Source organism: Leptidea sinapis, chromosome 40, assembly GCF_905404315.1.
Source record: "Leptidea sinapis chromosome 40, ilLepSina1.1, whole genome shotgun sequence".
Taxonomy (NCBI): domain Eukaryota; kingdom Metazoa; phylum Arthropoda; class Insecta; order Lepidoptera; family Pieridae; genus Leptidea; species Leptidea sinapis.
Genome location: NC_066304.1, coordinates 2,767,865 through 2,785,064, shown reverse-complemented (window position 1 = coordinate 2,785,064; position 17,200 = coordinate 2,767,865).

The window sequence follows — 17,200 nt, the reverse complement described above, 5'->3', positions numbered from 1 at the left end:
TCAAAAACTTGTTTAATATGAGAAATTATGCTTGAGTTAATTGACCCTGGGTGACTGTATCTAACGCGTCAATAAGTTGTTTTTTTTTTGTTTTCGCCAGGTCAATGCTGTGTCATGAGTCATTAGACTTTCAAACCTGTCGTGCAGGAAAGCGCATCATTAAATGATAAACGCATTAATATGCGTAAATCCCGCGACTTTTACCACGTAGCTTAATACAAAGAGGATGTTAATACTACGTAATACGAGGCGGGACTGTGTAAGAAAAAATTGAAATTTAGTTTAGTGTGACAAGTGCAGTCATTTGACAGAAGTTTAGAATTTCTAAATAGCAATTACAACATGGCGACGAAGTATAATCCGGCTAAGTTTGAAAGCGAACAGTTGCTTAAAACGTAGTGGATTTCGGCTATCTCCGTTTTTTACAATCCGTCATCTGTCAATCTATCAATGACTGCACATTTGATACATTCGAGTGAATCGCTTTTTTCTTAGAGAGTTTCACGTATGGCCTATACGAGATGAGTAATCTATCTTTAATTAACTCTCGTAAAATATTTTTGTAACATCGTACATGAAAAACTACACTTTAACGACACTGTGCACTTCTTAAGAACTATTTTTTTTTAATTTTGCAATCAGCCTTAGGTATTTTTTTTTTTAAATTTAATTAGGCGTTATTATGCGAAAATCCACAATTATGTTATAATAACCTTCACCACACAAACGTTTTTAACAATTCTTTTCAAATTCATACATAATAATATAACGTGTAAAGACACATGTCGTATTTATCAATCCATTGAAAGAAGAAACCTTGCGATCCTTCCTCATTCTATGCTCAGACAGCGCCTGAAGCATTGAATTTGCATAGTCTTTATGTATATAGATAGATTCTGACGTGTCTTACAACATCTAGAAGGCTTACTACAGTATGGTAGAATATATAGTGGATAATGATGCATAATTCTTGTCTTTGGTCTACCTAAAATTTCATAATATTATTTTAAGTAGGCTGGGCTGGGAGTTTCTTATCAGTTCTTCTCCCCATGTCAAAGCCCTTTTACGAAATAATGTAGCTTCATGACGTTTGCCAAGTGTTGTTACAATATGTTATGTTATTCACAATCCCTGTGGTAAATAAATATATATTTATATATATATATATTCGATTCTCATCAATATATGTTGGGTGATTTGAAAAATTTGTTCTTAAATAATTATAAAGTCGATCCTTATCCGCCACGTACCACAGCATAACTCGAATTCCCATGTACGTTTATTTGGCTCTTTATAATATCGGCAATCTTCTTGAAAATCCTCTGGTGCTAAACGAGAGTGCCGGCTGCGGTGATCACTTACCACCAGGTGACTAGTGTATGCTCGTTTGTTTTCCCCTTCCATAAAGTAAAAGTATTGGTACAAACAAAGAATTGTGTTTGTACTTATGTATGCACGCAAGAAGTTATACTTCTTTGGCGTAAAAAGCAAAAATGCTTAAAAATATTTTTTCCTCCTGCTATTCTACTTTTGTAGAAAGATATAATATATTGTAAATATCTTGCAAAGATGGCTTGAAAATTAATATTAAATAACGGATACGGCTGTATTGGCTTGAACCCTTTGCCTGTCCTAATAATGGACGAAGAAACCAAAAAAAAATAACGAATGTCGCAAATGTCAGAAAATTTTACAAACCAACTTCACCCTGTTACTTAGAGTGATGCGCGCGTATCTTAAAATTTCACTCTCATCATTTTTTCATAACGCGCCTAAAGAAGTACAACAATAATAATAACATTGAAATTATTCTTTAGGTAGGTCTGAAGGACAGAATATAAATTTAAATAATTGAAACACTTAAAATAGAAAATAAGATTAGAATTGTATGAGATGTTATTTATTACTTTAGTTACAAGGCATAAGTTGATCCTATCAATTTCAAATTTAAAGAGAGGCTTTCCATTATAAATGATATTATAAGTTATGATTCAAAATTTGTCAAATTCAGCAATCATAAGATGATCAAACAAGCTAATGAAATTTGAAAAGGTGAGGAAGTGCTAAAAGGTTATAAGTCCTTATAGCTCTAACAGTATCAGCAATTTATGGGAATGCATTTGATTGATTTGCTGCAAGAGATTTCTGTTTTGTAATTACACAGAATGATTGTGGGCTATTTTTTTTTTTGATAACTTATATCCAAAAATAACTTTGATGATATTGGCAAAGTCATTATTGTTACTTTTTCATTTCTCGTCCAGCTTAGACATTTCAGTTCAGAAGTACGTGACGGGCCTTGCGATAGATTTCTGTGATTCAAAAAAGAGGATTTCGTCATTGTTTCTGGCGGAGACGTTAAGAAGTAGTTTCATGTATGTAGATTTATGTTCGCTAATTGATGAAAATCTGTCAAAATCTAAGTCGATGAAAGGTTCTGAGTCCTTATAGCTCTAACAATATCAGCAATTTATGGGAATGCGTTTGATTGATTTGCTTCAGGGGATGCAGCTTTTCGTTTAGTAATGCCACCAAATGGCTGCGGGAATCTAGTGTTTTGTTCGCACCCTTCTTTTCTTCCATTAATATTCAATATTGGAATGTTCTGATATGCATTTAAAAATAATTTAACTGAAATCGGCCAAGTCACTAATGTTACTTCTTCCTTTTTCCTCCAGCTTAAGTATTTCAGTTCAGAACTACGTGACGGGCCTTGCGATAGATTTCGGTGTTTCAAAAAATGAGGACTTTGTCATTTTTTAACGTCTCCGTTAACGTTAAGAAGTAGTTTCATGTATGTAGATTTATATTCGCTATGGATATGGAATAATAAGGTTGGGGAAAGACAGTATGGGTGAGAATCAGTTAACGTTGTATACCTACTACGCAGTTAGTCTTACTCAGTAGTTTAACGTCCGTTCCCAATATACTTTCTACAGATAGAGATAAATTACTACTGTCAGTAATTAGCTGTCAATAATCTGAAACTGTCCCAATATAAGTCATTCTTATCGCCTTATATTGGGACGCGTGAATTGCAATTTCCATACAAACTTCTTTCGCTGGTAAGCTATACGTCCTCCCATTGACAGACAGCGTGTACGGATAAGGAGAGGTAGCGTCGAAAAGTTTATTGGGACTGAAAATTCAACGATAGTTACGATTTTTATCTCAAGTAAGAGATAGACTGAATATTGGGAACGGCCGTTACTCAGCAGTCTAACAACCGTTCCCAATATACTATCTACAGATAGAGATAAATTACTACCTTCTACTGTCAATCATCTGAAGCTGTCCCAATATAAGTCATTCTTATCGCCTTATATTGGGACGCGTGAATTGCAATTTCCATACAAACTTCTTTCGCTGGTAAGCTATACGTCCTCCCATTGACAGACAGCGTGTACGGATAAGGTGAGGTAGCGTCAAAAAGTTTATTGGGACAGAAAATTTAACGATAGTTACGATTTTTATCGCTAGTAGGCCACAACCGGACTGAATATTATTATTTTCAAGTAGGGAGTAACAAAAACATGTAGGTACTATGCTCCAACTATTCTTCATAGGTCTATGACGAATATCGCGGTCTATGAATGCTTCATGTAAACAGAACTACGCACATTTCCCATCGCATAAAATACTGCAACGCCCACTGTTTAATGCAAATGTTATGCGGTATCGTATCGTATCGCATGGAATCTGTTGTCACCGAATGTCGTAATCCTGCATTGTGTTCCTCAGATATTTTATCTAAGTTCAAATAATGACATTGAATTGGTTATTCAATAGTTCTGTTATCAGATTACATTTGGAATGTTTAGCATAACACACCTGAGTTTACATGTTACCAGTGGGAGGCCCCTTTGCACAGGATGCCGGCTAGATTATGGGTACCACAACGGCGCCTATTTCTGCCGTGAAACAGTAATTTGTAAGCATTGCTGTGTTTCGGTCTGAAGGGCGCCGTAGCTAGTGAAATTACTGGGCAAATGAGACTCAACATCTTGTCTCAAGGTGACGAGCGCAGTTGTTGTGCCGCTCAGAATTTTTGGTGTTTCAACAATCCTGAGCGGCACTGCATTGTAATGGGCAGGGCGTATCAGTTGCCATCAGCTGAACGTCCTCTCGTCTTGTCCCTTATTTTCATAAAAAAAAAAAATTTCGTGTTGTATGTGGAAACAACTATCGCTTGAGTCTTCAACAGAATAATTGAACATAACTTCAAAGCCTGTGTTCACTGGTATTGAAATAATTCATATAGTAATAAAAAAACCGACTTAAAAATCTCAAAAGTATCAAATGACTTAATAGAGATTTAATTAAATACACCTCTTATGCAAATCTTATACCTTTAATTTTTATAAAATACTATTATTTGTATGTCCTACCTAATGAAAGGATTAAAACGGCGCTTACCCGCTTGAGTTGTTTGGTTCTAGACGAAGCTATCCCGCTCAAAGTCACCCGTGGCGAGTGTGGGTACCTGCTATTACATTTGGCATGGCATTTAGAAACACGAAAATCGTTTTATAAATCTCAGTGTCATCGGTGTACATACATAAAAAAAATACTAATCGAATTGAGAACCTCCTCCTTTTCGAAGTCGGTTAATAATTAAATACAGTTCATACTAGTTTAGCTGTCTTTGCTTCTTCTTCTTCGTCGGATTACTCTTGACAGAGCAGTCGTGGTCACGTCGAACGACGAACGATTCTACGCCTATTGCTACGGCTATTGCTTCTCTGGCACATGTGTTGAGGGGAGTATTGGTTAAGGCTTTGATCTGGTCTGTCCAGCGCATAGGGGAGCGTCCTCTTGACCTACTGCCGTTGACCCTTCCCTGAACAACAAGTCTCTCTATGGCATGCTCTCCACGTCGCGTGATATGTCCGAAGTATCTGAGGATACGGGCTCTGACTATAGATGAAAGCCTTTCTTTCACCTTGAGCTCTTCAAGTATCGAGACGTTTGTGCGGCGTTGTGTCCAAGATACTCGTAGCATTCGTCTCCAAGACCACATTTCTAGTGCGTCAATCCTTTGTCTCTCTCGTTCTTTGACTGTCCATGTTTCGGCACCATATAGTAGTATGGGAAACACTAGAGATCTTACTAACTGAACTTTAGTCTGTCTGTCTGTCTTTGCTACATGTATGTTAATAATATAATTTAAAAATGTATTTTACACTTCTACTATTAATGATGTTGTAATATTTGAGAAATAAACGTAATTAATTATTCAACGAATATAAAATAGCGAGTTTTTTCTTCGCTGATAAAATTGCATGTTTTTCCGCGTCAGTGACTATGTGCTTTTTTATTATATACTGATTCTTGGTAATTATTAACCAATAAATCATGACGGAGCAGTACAAAACGAAGCTTAAGCTAACTTTTGTACATTAATTAGTGACCGTGAAATCCTGATTGCATGGCCTTAGTTTTGGAATCTTCCAAGTATACAAATTAATATAAAACCACAAAGTAGGGATGGATACTAACATCTATATATATAAAAAATAATTGCTGTTCGTTAGTCTCGCTAAAACTCGAGAATGGCTGGAGCGATTTGGCTAATTTTGGTCTTGAATTATTTGTGAAAGTCCAGAGAAGGTTTAAAAGGTGAATAAATATGAAAACTTTCGGAATTAAAAAAACAACAATTTTGTTTTTCCTCTGATGTGTCCTCGTCGTTCAGATATCAAATTGAATGGATAGTTTAAAATGAATAACTAATTAGAATCTGCATCTGTCTAACGTTCTCAGGAGGTAAAACACGCACATAAGTAAATTTTTTAGAAACTGTCATAACCATAATGTGAACACCCGTCCGTCTCAGGTTTGAGTCATACTTTTTCTAATAGGTGGTAGTTTTTGACTTTCAATAAGTGGTATGATATGTTAGTGATTTCTTCTCTGGAACCTATATATACTTAGTAATCGCAATACAAATAATTCAGTCAACGACAATTCACACAATACTTAATTTATATGGCAAAACAACGTTTGCCGGGTAAGCTAGTTGAGAATATTTCAGCTGGAATTCAAATAATTATTGGATATTTTTATACAAGGTAAGTAATGTTGTCATTTTCCTTATAAATGAGTCGTAATAACACTCTCAATTTATTTGTAATACGATATTTCAATTATTAGATTAGCGTGGGAACTTTGTCCAGTTTAATATTTACTTACCATTACAATAGCAGGACCAGTATAATTTGATCTGTTCACGCCCATGCAATTTTCGCAAGAATATTACTCCACAATAGAATTTCTTAGCAAACGACTGACCCTTCTAGGTAGGGCTTCCAATCCAACGTGCACACCCTTAAATTTTTATTCTATTCTAAAAGGATGTAGCAATAAACATCACGAAAATACGAAAAAGTTAATAACTTGATTTATTAAGAATAATAATTCACGCAGATTACCCTATTTTGCATCGCATGCACGCTTTTTTTCTGTCCTGCAAATCCCGCGGATCCCGCGCCCTTAATCCCGCATCTCGCGGAATTGGAAAATGGTGCGGGATCCCGTAAATACCGAGATCCCGCGGGGTTGAAAATTCATAGTTCCGCAAATGCCGAGATTGAATACAGGCCGCGGGATTGGAAGCCCTACTTCTAGGGTACGCTTTTGTTAATATTTACTAGCTGACCCGACAAACGTTGTTCTGTACATTATAAAATACTGTTTTATATGAATCTGTTAATAATATTTCATAATATCAAGAATTATTTCGTAAGATATGCTCCCTGTTGTTATAATGATTTTTTTCACAGCAGAACTGTTGAACCGAGCGTCAATAAATTCCCTCATGGAAAAGATGTCCATACGAAACAAATATTTGAAATAAAAATTACTATGGGTCCCAAATCGAAGTAAAAACTATCCTATACCTTAAGTTGGACAGAAACTGCACTCCATGAAGTAATCCCCATTAAAATACGTTCATTAGTTTAGGAGTTCACTGGAAACGAACATCGGGACACTGGATTTATATATATTATGATAATAATTTGGTATCGAGACATGCGGCCCAGCGGCGCGGAGATTGTACAAAGTACTATGATGCGCTTTAATAAGGCTACTGGAAAGCCTAGCACTGGCAGCTATTTTGGTCAACGGATCAGCCTAGCTATCCAACTATCTGTCAGTATTCTTGGTACACTTGATATTGTTCAAATTCAAATTCAAATATTTTTATTCAAAATAGGATGTGACATCACTAATTAAAAGTCAAAAACTACCACCCATTCCAAAATGAATGCCTCAGGCCTGAGAAGAATGGGCGCAACAAACTCAGCGGGCTTTTTTTTTCATTGAATAAATATGTTTACAAAGTAATATTGTACAGTTAAACTTATTATTTAATAGCCTGAGGGCGGTCACTCCATTCCCAATCTGTGGTATCATTAAGAAAGTCATTTATGTTATAGTAACCTTTACCACACAAACGTTTTTTAACAATTCTTTTGAATAACGTTACACTTTTGTTTGGAACATTTTCTGGGATCTTGTTGTAAAAGCATATACATCGCCCCACAAAAGACTTACTAACTCGACTTAGTAACTCGACTCAACCGATGACTAGTAAAATCCATTCTGCGTTAGGGTTAAAATAAAATTATCAAAAAAATTCAAACATTTTTTTAATTAAGATGTATTTTTTCTTATCTTCCCTATAATGGAAGTACTTTTCCTCCTTAACAAAACGCTTATGCTACTTCAAAGGAAGGTAATATATGTCTGACACAGGTTCTGAGAACCAGAAGTCAGACATATATGGCATTGCCCATTATAATGCAGTGCTGCTCACGATTCTTGAAAAACCCAAAAATTCTGGGCGGCACTACAATTGCGCTCATCATCTTGAGACATAAGATGTTAACTCTCATTTGCCCAGTAATTTCACTCAGCTATGCTAGATTATAGGTACTACAACAGCGCCTATTTCTGCCATGAAGTATTTATGTGTAAGCATTATAGTGTTTCGGTCTGAAGGGCGCCGTAGCTAGTGAAATTACTGGGCAAATTAGACTTAACATCTTATGTCTTAAAGTAACGAGGGAAATTGTAGTGCCGCTCTGAATTATTGGGTTTTCAAGAATCCTGAGCAGCACTGCATTGTAATGAGCAGGGCGTATTTTCATCAGCTGTAACGTCCTGCTCGTCTCGTCCCTTATTGTCATAAAAAAACCTTACGATCAAATAACCCGGACACGTTGGTCATAAATCTTTCAAAACAAAATGTCATTTAACAAGAATTTTTAAAATGTCAAAACTATAAGGAACCGCCATAACAGTGCATCTTTAAAATTTATTGGATGCCGGTCAGCTTACTGCCTTAATACTTTCTGTTTAAGAATTTTGTGTAATAAACGCTTGTAATAAACGACGTAGAATTATTTAAATAAAACACTTTTAAAGGATTAAAACGCGTGTAATTATAACGGTTTTACATTAGATGTTTGCGTAAAAGTTACATTTTTATTTTAGTTAACCAAACGTTTCAAGACCTTTCCAGATCTCGTTTTCAGGGGGACTGCAGATGAAGTGAGTCAAAGATTGTATTTGTCATAGTTGTCATTATGAAGTTTAGCGCCATTTATTTCCTCGGAGGTGGTATTTGCTGTACACAGATGGTTTTTGGCAAAATTTACTGACAGTGTCATCTTCTTTTTCGGTATGTGTAGCTTACTACGCACACTAGTTATTAGTGTAGAATTATTCCCGGGCAAGTATTTCTGTCCCATTCAATGCCCCCCTTTCAACTGCTTAAAATAATAGAATGTTCTCAATCAATCTGCTTTTTGTTTCGTGTTTGTTGATTAAATCCACTTGAAGTGATAATTTCTTATGTTGGGGTATGTACTTCAGGGATTATGTTATTTTTTTATGGAATAGGAGGACAAACGAGCTTACGGGTCACCCGGTGTTAAGTGAGTCACCGCCGCCCACATTCTCTTGCAACACCAGCGGAATCACAAGAGCGATGCCGGCCTTTAAGGAGGGTGTACGCGCTTTTTTTTTGAAGGTACCCATGTCGTATCGTCCCGGAAACACCGCACAAGGGAGCTCATTCCACCGCTTTGTAGTACGAGGAAGAAAGAACCTTGAAAACCGCACTGTGGAGGACCGCCACACATCCAGATGGTGGGGATGATATCCTAACTTGTGGCGTGTCGTGCGAAGGTGGAATTCGGCGGTAGGAATCAGGTTAAACAGCTCTTCAGAACACTCCCCGTGATAAATGCGGTAGAAGACATACAATGAAGCAACGTCTCTACGCAACGCCAAGTGATCCAGCCGTTCACACTGGCACTGGGTCCCCGGTTCAAGTCCCGCATCGTTCATCAAAATTTTGTTTTCAGTTTTATTTGTGTAATTAATCCCAGAAGTGAGAGTTATCACCTTAAAAACATAATAAATTGTTTAGTTTAAGTTATCACTTCTGTCAGGCGTCCCGAGACGCACACTTTTTTTTTAATTAGCAGTACTAGGTGAGAGACATTTTATAAAAGGAGGAGATATTTTTTATGATCTTATTTTGATCGGATATTAATCGGAAATGTCGAAAGGCTTTATAATACAATTTTAATTATAAATTTTTAATTAATATAAAATATAAAATCTTATTTATTAGTATCAAGAGCTATAAAAACACAAACCCAAATAAATAAACGGTTTCCTTGTATTGCCATATTATTCCAGTGAACAAAACAGCTTGTATATCGCTAATAATGATTTTTGAAGTTATACTTCTTTAGGCGCGTAATGAAAACATGACGAGAGAGAAATTTTAAGATGCACGTGCATCACTGTAACACAAAGTAACAGGTTGAAGTTGGTTCCTAAAATTGTCTGACGTTTGCGTCATTCTTTATTTTTTTTTGGTTTCTTCGTCCATTATTAGGACAGGCAAAGGGTTCACACAGCCGTATTCATTATTTAATACTTAATTGTCAAAGCCATCTTTGCAAGATTTTTACAAAATTGTTCTTTCTAAAAATGTAGAATAGCACGAGGAATAAATCGTTTTAAACTTCGTTAGGCCAAAGAACTATAGCTTCTTGCGTGGATATATAAGTACATACACACATATTTATTTCTATTCTTAAATTATTTTAGAATCGTCATATATAACTACGTACTGATCAAATATTTAACTAAACACCCGGTCTGTATATAATTTCAAATTTAAACCTATGTCCATTGTACAACGAAAGGTCACAGTAAACTGGACGATAAGTCCACTTTTGATATACACAATGGAATGTATGAAACACCTTGGCATTTGAGAATTGGTTCATATTGTTGACGTGAATTGAAGCAGGATTTATTTATTGATAAATTGTGCCTAATGTCCTTGTTTAATTATTATATTCACTTATGAATTAACTACATTATAGAATAATGTACCTAATGCGGATGTAATTATATGGTCACAAATGCCATTGAAGTCGTATTTGAAACTTGAAAACATTCAATACAAGCAATTATAATAGACGTATTTAAGTATTCATTCTTGTTAAAGATGTTGCCTCGCCTTGATTTTCGAAATAAACTTAGACTTGGTATGTACTGGCGTGTAGACGACCAAACAGTCCAATAATGTGTGGTTTTTTTTTATGAAAATAAGGGTCGAGACGAGCAGGACGGCTCTCTGTTACACCTATGATAGACAGATGCTTGTTCAAGGGACAGTGACCGGTGACAGAACCTACTGTCTTACGTATTTTTTCCCTGTGTAGTCTCATCAGGTTGCGGGCGAACCTCTTTGAGGGCACCGGAACCGCATACCGGTCAGTTACCGGTTAGTTGATCACCGCCGCCCACATTGCAACACCAGAGGAATCACAGGAGCGGTGCCGGCTATAATAAGTTAAGGATGGTTTACGCCCTTTTTTTTAAGGTACCCATGTCGTATCGTCCCGGAAACACCGCACTAGGAAGTTCATTCCACAGCTTTGTAGTACGTGGAGGAAGGCTCCCTGAAAACCGATCCAATCCTTTGTTGTTTCGCCATCCTGTTAGGTGGGATTGTTTTGTTTTTTCAAGCAGCCTATTTTTAAATTGGGCCTGAGCTATGGCTAGCATTGGTTCCGGTCCATATGCTACAGCTTTATCACCACTCCTATGGATCATATTAGTTGATCATATATAGACGCCAGGGTTATCATAAGAGAAAAGCAGTCTAGAGCAAACCGAGGAGAGGATTAAAACTTCAAATCAATGATTTTGAAATTACGAGCGACCCTATTGGTCGGCTTATTTTTGGTAAGAATAAAATATGTCTGTCTGCATTTTAAACACTCACTTACACGCTTTCTATTAGCTTCACCTGTTTCCATGTTTGTTTGTAACCGACTCATTTGGGCGCGATTTTGACCCACTTTAAACGGCAGGATTTCGTTCAAACTTCGTAGATTTATCGAGGACCGATGACAATACATGAAGTATAAAATGATTCCATTTTTCAATTTGCTATACAATGAGGCTTTTTTCAGGAGGATTGCTTCAAAAAAGGAGGAGGTTCTCAATTTGCCGGTATGTTTTTTTTTTACTATTTTTATATAAAGCTATAGTTCATAAGATATCGCGACAACACACAATGCTCATAAAACATAGTTTAACCTTGAGAGATTCAATATCACTCAGTCTAAAACAATAATTTGTCATGGCGTGTATTTTCGAACTGGTCGTGTTTCTACAGTTTAGGCCAAGGCTTGCCACTCGCCATAATAGCAATTGCAAAAACATTTAGAGCAATTAAAATTTATACATTTCGACTTGTACAGACAATAACAGTATATTATTACGAATACCCTTAGATTAGGGATTGGTCTCCGCTGCGATCCAACTACATACATACATACCACACTACCTGAGAACAATTGCTTTTTTACTATGGCAACTATTAGATGCTTCTTTGCGTGGCATCTTGACACTCAATGGCATCTTTCAAATTTAGTAACGTACGCTTGCTGTTATTTTACATTGAAATTAATAAAATACAAAATACTTACTGATGATATGTGATCCCAGTGTCTTTCTTATTTCTGTTTTCACGACATTTTAGTTTCATTTATTAACAAAGTTTAACAGAACTTTTGGAACTTCAACATCACACATTGTTCGAGACTGTCTCGAGTACGCCCTCTTGAGCGTAGTATTAGTTGCCGCACTTTGCGACTACGGCTGCGGTATCTAGTTGGAGCGCAGCGTAGACCAATCCTTAATGTAAGTGAATACCTTTGTATTAAAAAATATGTATCTCGATCAATGACGTTCGCGAGGTGATGCTCCGACATACCAACTTAGTAAAACGGTTAGCCAATCCCTATGAAAATTGGTATTCTGCTTTATTTGAACACGGAGAACAGAACTTTTGATTTCATAGCTATGAAGTCAAGTTTAAGGCGACACTAAATGCCAGCAACATTGAGCGATATGAGTTCACGGCTGCCGGCCCGCCATGTATGTAACAAAGCCAATATTCTCAAAATTCTTGGGTGGAAAACAGTTTATATGCTTACAATCCACGTCATTCACTACTAATATGAATAAATGAACCTACACAAAAAAGTACAAGCTATAAGAATAACTTTTCTGAGAGATGTACCAAAAAACTGCGTCACACCATGCCAAAAAACTTGTTTAACTTCAAAGAAAAGTGGTAGTTCAAAAAGGCTCGACAGTGTTAACTATAACCAACAGCATGCATTAGCAAACTACAAATAAGACTTAAGGATATGTGTAACAGGATTAAGTAGTGTTCATAGCTCGAAATGCTATACTTTCACCACAAAACTTGTCTAAAACACCATGTTTGCGTGTTTCTTGCTTACTCTTCGCCTTAACAGAGACATACCAACTCACTATAACGGTTAGCCAATCTTTATGAAAATTGGTATATATATAACACGGAGAATATAACTCCTGATTTCATATCGATAAAGTCAAGTTTATTTTTAATAAGTCTTGAAAGTGGTGCTTTGCTATTCCGGAATTGGTAATTTAACAGAGAATAAGAAATTATAGAAGGTAATATTACACTAATAGCCGAGTTTTTCGTTCGGTTGTACTGCAAAAACCATAAGATGCAGCGTGTTTTGGAGAAGTTTTTAGTGTTTGATATGATAGGTACATATTATTTTATTATTAACGAGGTAATATATAATAAAATTAATTAATCACCTCTGTTTGTACTTTAAAAATAATCGAAAAAAAAACTATTTTTAAGACAGCAAAATACCGCTATTACTATAGTTCAAGCCGGCCCACATTCTAGCGCTGTACAAAGCGCAGGTCCGGCCACACATGGAGTATTGCTGTCATCTCTGGTCTGGCGCACCCCAGTATCAGCTCGATCCATTTGACCGCGTGCAACGCAGAGCAGCTCGAATTGTCGGGGACCCAGTGCTCTGTGAACGGCTGGATCACTTGGCGTTGCGTAGAGACGTCGCTTCATTGTGTGTCTTCTACCGCATTTATCACGGGGAGTGTTCCGAAGAGCTGTTTAACCTGATTCCTGCCGCCGAATTCCACCTTCGCACGACACGCCACAAGTTAGGTTATCATCCCCACCATCTGGATGTGTGGCGGCGGTCCTCCACAGTGCGGTTTACAAGGAGCTTTCTTCCACGTACTACAAAGCTGTGGAATGAACTTCCTTGTGCGGTGTTTCCGGGACGATACGACATGTGTACCTTCAAAAAAAGTGCGTAGGTACACCTTCCTTAAAGGCCGGCAACGCTCCTGTGATTCCTCTGGTGTTGCAAGAGATTGTGGGCGGCGGCGATCACTTAACAACAGGTGACCCGTACGCTCGTTTGTCCTTCTATTCCATAAAAAAAACAGTTCCAAACAAACTTTAAAACGAATGCAATACAAGCATTATTAAAATAATCTATCAATATATCTGCGACGTATATAAAATACACATGTATGCGTCACTAACGACCAAGACTATTATTTTATTCGAAGGCAAAAACAATTGAGACAATTCGTGACATTGTAAACATGACCCGCCGTGAAAAGGTTATGTCAATTACCAGCTGTATGAAAAGTGCATTACACGACTAACATAAGAATAGGTAACATACGCTAACTAAATTATTCAACGTATTTCACAACCCTTCATTGAACAGAAGGCTGATTTCATCACCCCCTATTATCATCCGTGCAGTGTCAAATTTCGCTAAATATTCTCATGACGATGCATGTAACCTCTGCCTTAAATATGACAATAGCTCGTTGATTGCAACACATACGAGTAATCGTACAAGTTCAATACCAGAACGAGAAGAAAGGTCGTGGAGTAAATTTCGTACTTTACCAGAGGCTCCATTGCACAGGATGCCGGCTAGATTATGGGTACCACAATGGCGCCTATTTCTGCCGTGTAGCAGTAATGTGTAAGCATTACTGTGATTCGGTCTGAAGGGCGCCGTAGCGAGTGAAATTACTGGACAAATAAGACTTAACATCTCATGTGTCAAGGTGGCGAGCGAAATTGTAGTGCCGCTCAGAATTTTTGGGTTTTTTAATAATCCTGAGCGGCACTGCAAGGCATATTAATTGCCATCAGCTGAACGTCCTGCTCGTCTCGTCCCTTATTTTAATTTAAAAAAATACTCTCCTGACGGTGTATGTAACCTCTGCCTCAAATATATGACAATAGCACGTTGATTGCAACACATAGTCGTACAAGTTCAATACCAGAGCGGGACGAAATGTCATGGAGTAAATTTCATATTATTTGGGCCATATTTTATTTGATGAGCCATATAGCCGAGTGGTTAGCGACCTTGACTACTAAGCTAGAGGTCCCGGGTTCGAATCCCGGTTTAATTATATGATGAATATGGATGTTTGTTTCCGAGTCATAGATGTTTATATGTATTTATGTATGTTTAAGTTTGTATATTGTATTAAATATGTCATTGTCTTGTACCCATAGTACAGGCTATGCCTACTTTGGGGCAAGATAATTTGTGTAAAATTATGTCATTATTATATTATGTTAACTTTATTGCCTATTTATGCGTCTGCGTGCATAACAAGAGTGTTCCGAAGATCTGAAATTCTTGATATTTATAATCTAAGTCCTTAAGAATCAACAAGAGGAAAAACTTTAATGAAATAAAGTTTTCAATGAACTTTCTGCCAAGTAGAGCCAAAGTTTACTTCCTTTGCGCATGAGTAATTTAATAAGAAATGGGTACCCAACAGAAAGAGCGTTCAGAACTACCTATTTCTATGACAATAACGATCTTGTAAGTCGTTTGCTCCCTCGGCACAGGATGCCGGCTAGATTATGGGTACCACAACTACGCCTATTTCGGCCGTGAAACAGTAATTAATGTGTATGCATTATTGTGTTTCGGTCTGAATAGCGCCGTAACTAGTAAAATTACTGGGCAACCGAGACTTATGTCTCAAGGAGACGAATTCAATTGTAGTGCCGATCAGAATGTTTGAGATTTTCAATAATCCTGAGCGGCACTACATCTAAAAATTCACTGATGTTATTTTGTACAAAGAAGATATAAATTAGTGAATACAAGATTATATAGAGATTCAACAGTATATATATTAATATCTCATAATGATTCTCTTGGATTTAGTAATAAATAACACGAAAAGCCCTCTTCTGCTGCACAAAAATGGTATTAAATAAACAGATGGCTTAAGCTGCCGCATTAGATATTTCACAAAAAAAAAGTATGTTGCTTTATCAATCAACAAATTGAAATAAAACTTCCAAACTATTTTTACTGATGACTCAAGATGATAGCGATTTTATAATAATTTGTATCTTTTTTTGCAAATGGCCATCGCAGTCTTTAGCAGGGAATAATCTAATACTTCACATTTGTGTATCTTCAATATTTATGATAAACAATTTTTATATGATTTAACTATTGTATTGACACATAATATTTATGATTGATAACTTTACCGTGTGCATGACTGACAAGTCATGGGCAGTTAATTCATTAGGAATGAATATGACTGCTTGACCTCGGCCCCTTAGGGGTCCAATTCAGACAGATTGACGGTACTGTGTGTTCTAGTAGGGTCAGAGGGCGCCCCCACTGTTAAGCTTTACTGGTGGATCTTGAGTTTCATATTCCCTTCACTCCAAGTATTCCCAATAGCCTTCACTTTTGCATGATTGCTCGTTGACAGGTCCACTAGTGACAGCTATGTTTACGTATTCCTTAGAGATTTTGTGAGTTTTAGGCTTAATTAGGTATAAGACTATAATAATTAAGTTTCCCTGCGAGATCGAATCAGGAATGAGGAGATCCGTAGGAGAACTAAAGTTACCGACATAGCCCATAGTTCGACGGACAGATGGCCGTTGGGGCAGTAAAGTCCTTGAATGGCGACCACGTACCGGAGGACGCAGTGTTGGTAGGCCCCCCACAAGATGGACCGATGATCTGGTCAAGATCGCCGGAATACGATGGAAGAGGGCAGCGCAGGGCTGATCGTCATGGAAATGTTTGGGGGAGGCCTTTGTCTTTCGAGCAGTGGACGTCTTCCGGCTGATGATAATGATGAATTCAAGAAAAGCGCGTACACCTTCCTTAAAGGCCGGCAACGCTCTTGTGATTCCTCTGGTGTTGCAGGAGAGTGTGGGCGGCGGTGATCACTTAACACCAGATGACCCGTACGCTCGTTTGTCCTCCTATTCCATAAAAAAAAAAAAATGGTGGTCGATTGGGACTTCGTGACAGCGTTGCCAAAGATGATCGTTGGAAATTTTATTGAATTATTAACTTAACCATTTATAACACTATACAATTATTAACTGACTATGTATTTAATAAACCTCCAAGTTTGTGACACATGGGCAGATCCTGACTCACACTGGCGGGGTCTACGCGCAGGCACCGAGACAGGCGGAAACGAGAGGGGCGTCTGAGGGAAGAAGGGAGAGTGGGTATACCACTACGCCTTATAAACTCACGTTATTTACAAACAACAGGTATTATAGTTGTTGTTGAAGTCAAAACTTCTTTAGCCGCGTTGGGCACTTTTTGGTAGGGGAAAATCTTTTGGTTTCGCGTCACCGACATGATCATGACTGGCGTACGTGATAAAAAATAATAAAAAAATATATAATTATATATAGTTAGACACTTTTTAGATGGGTAAAATCGCGAGAGTTTGCATCACCGAAATG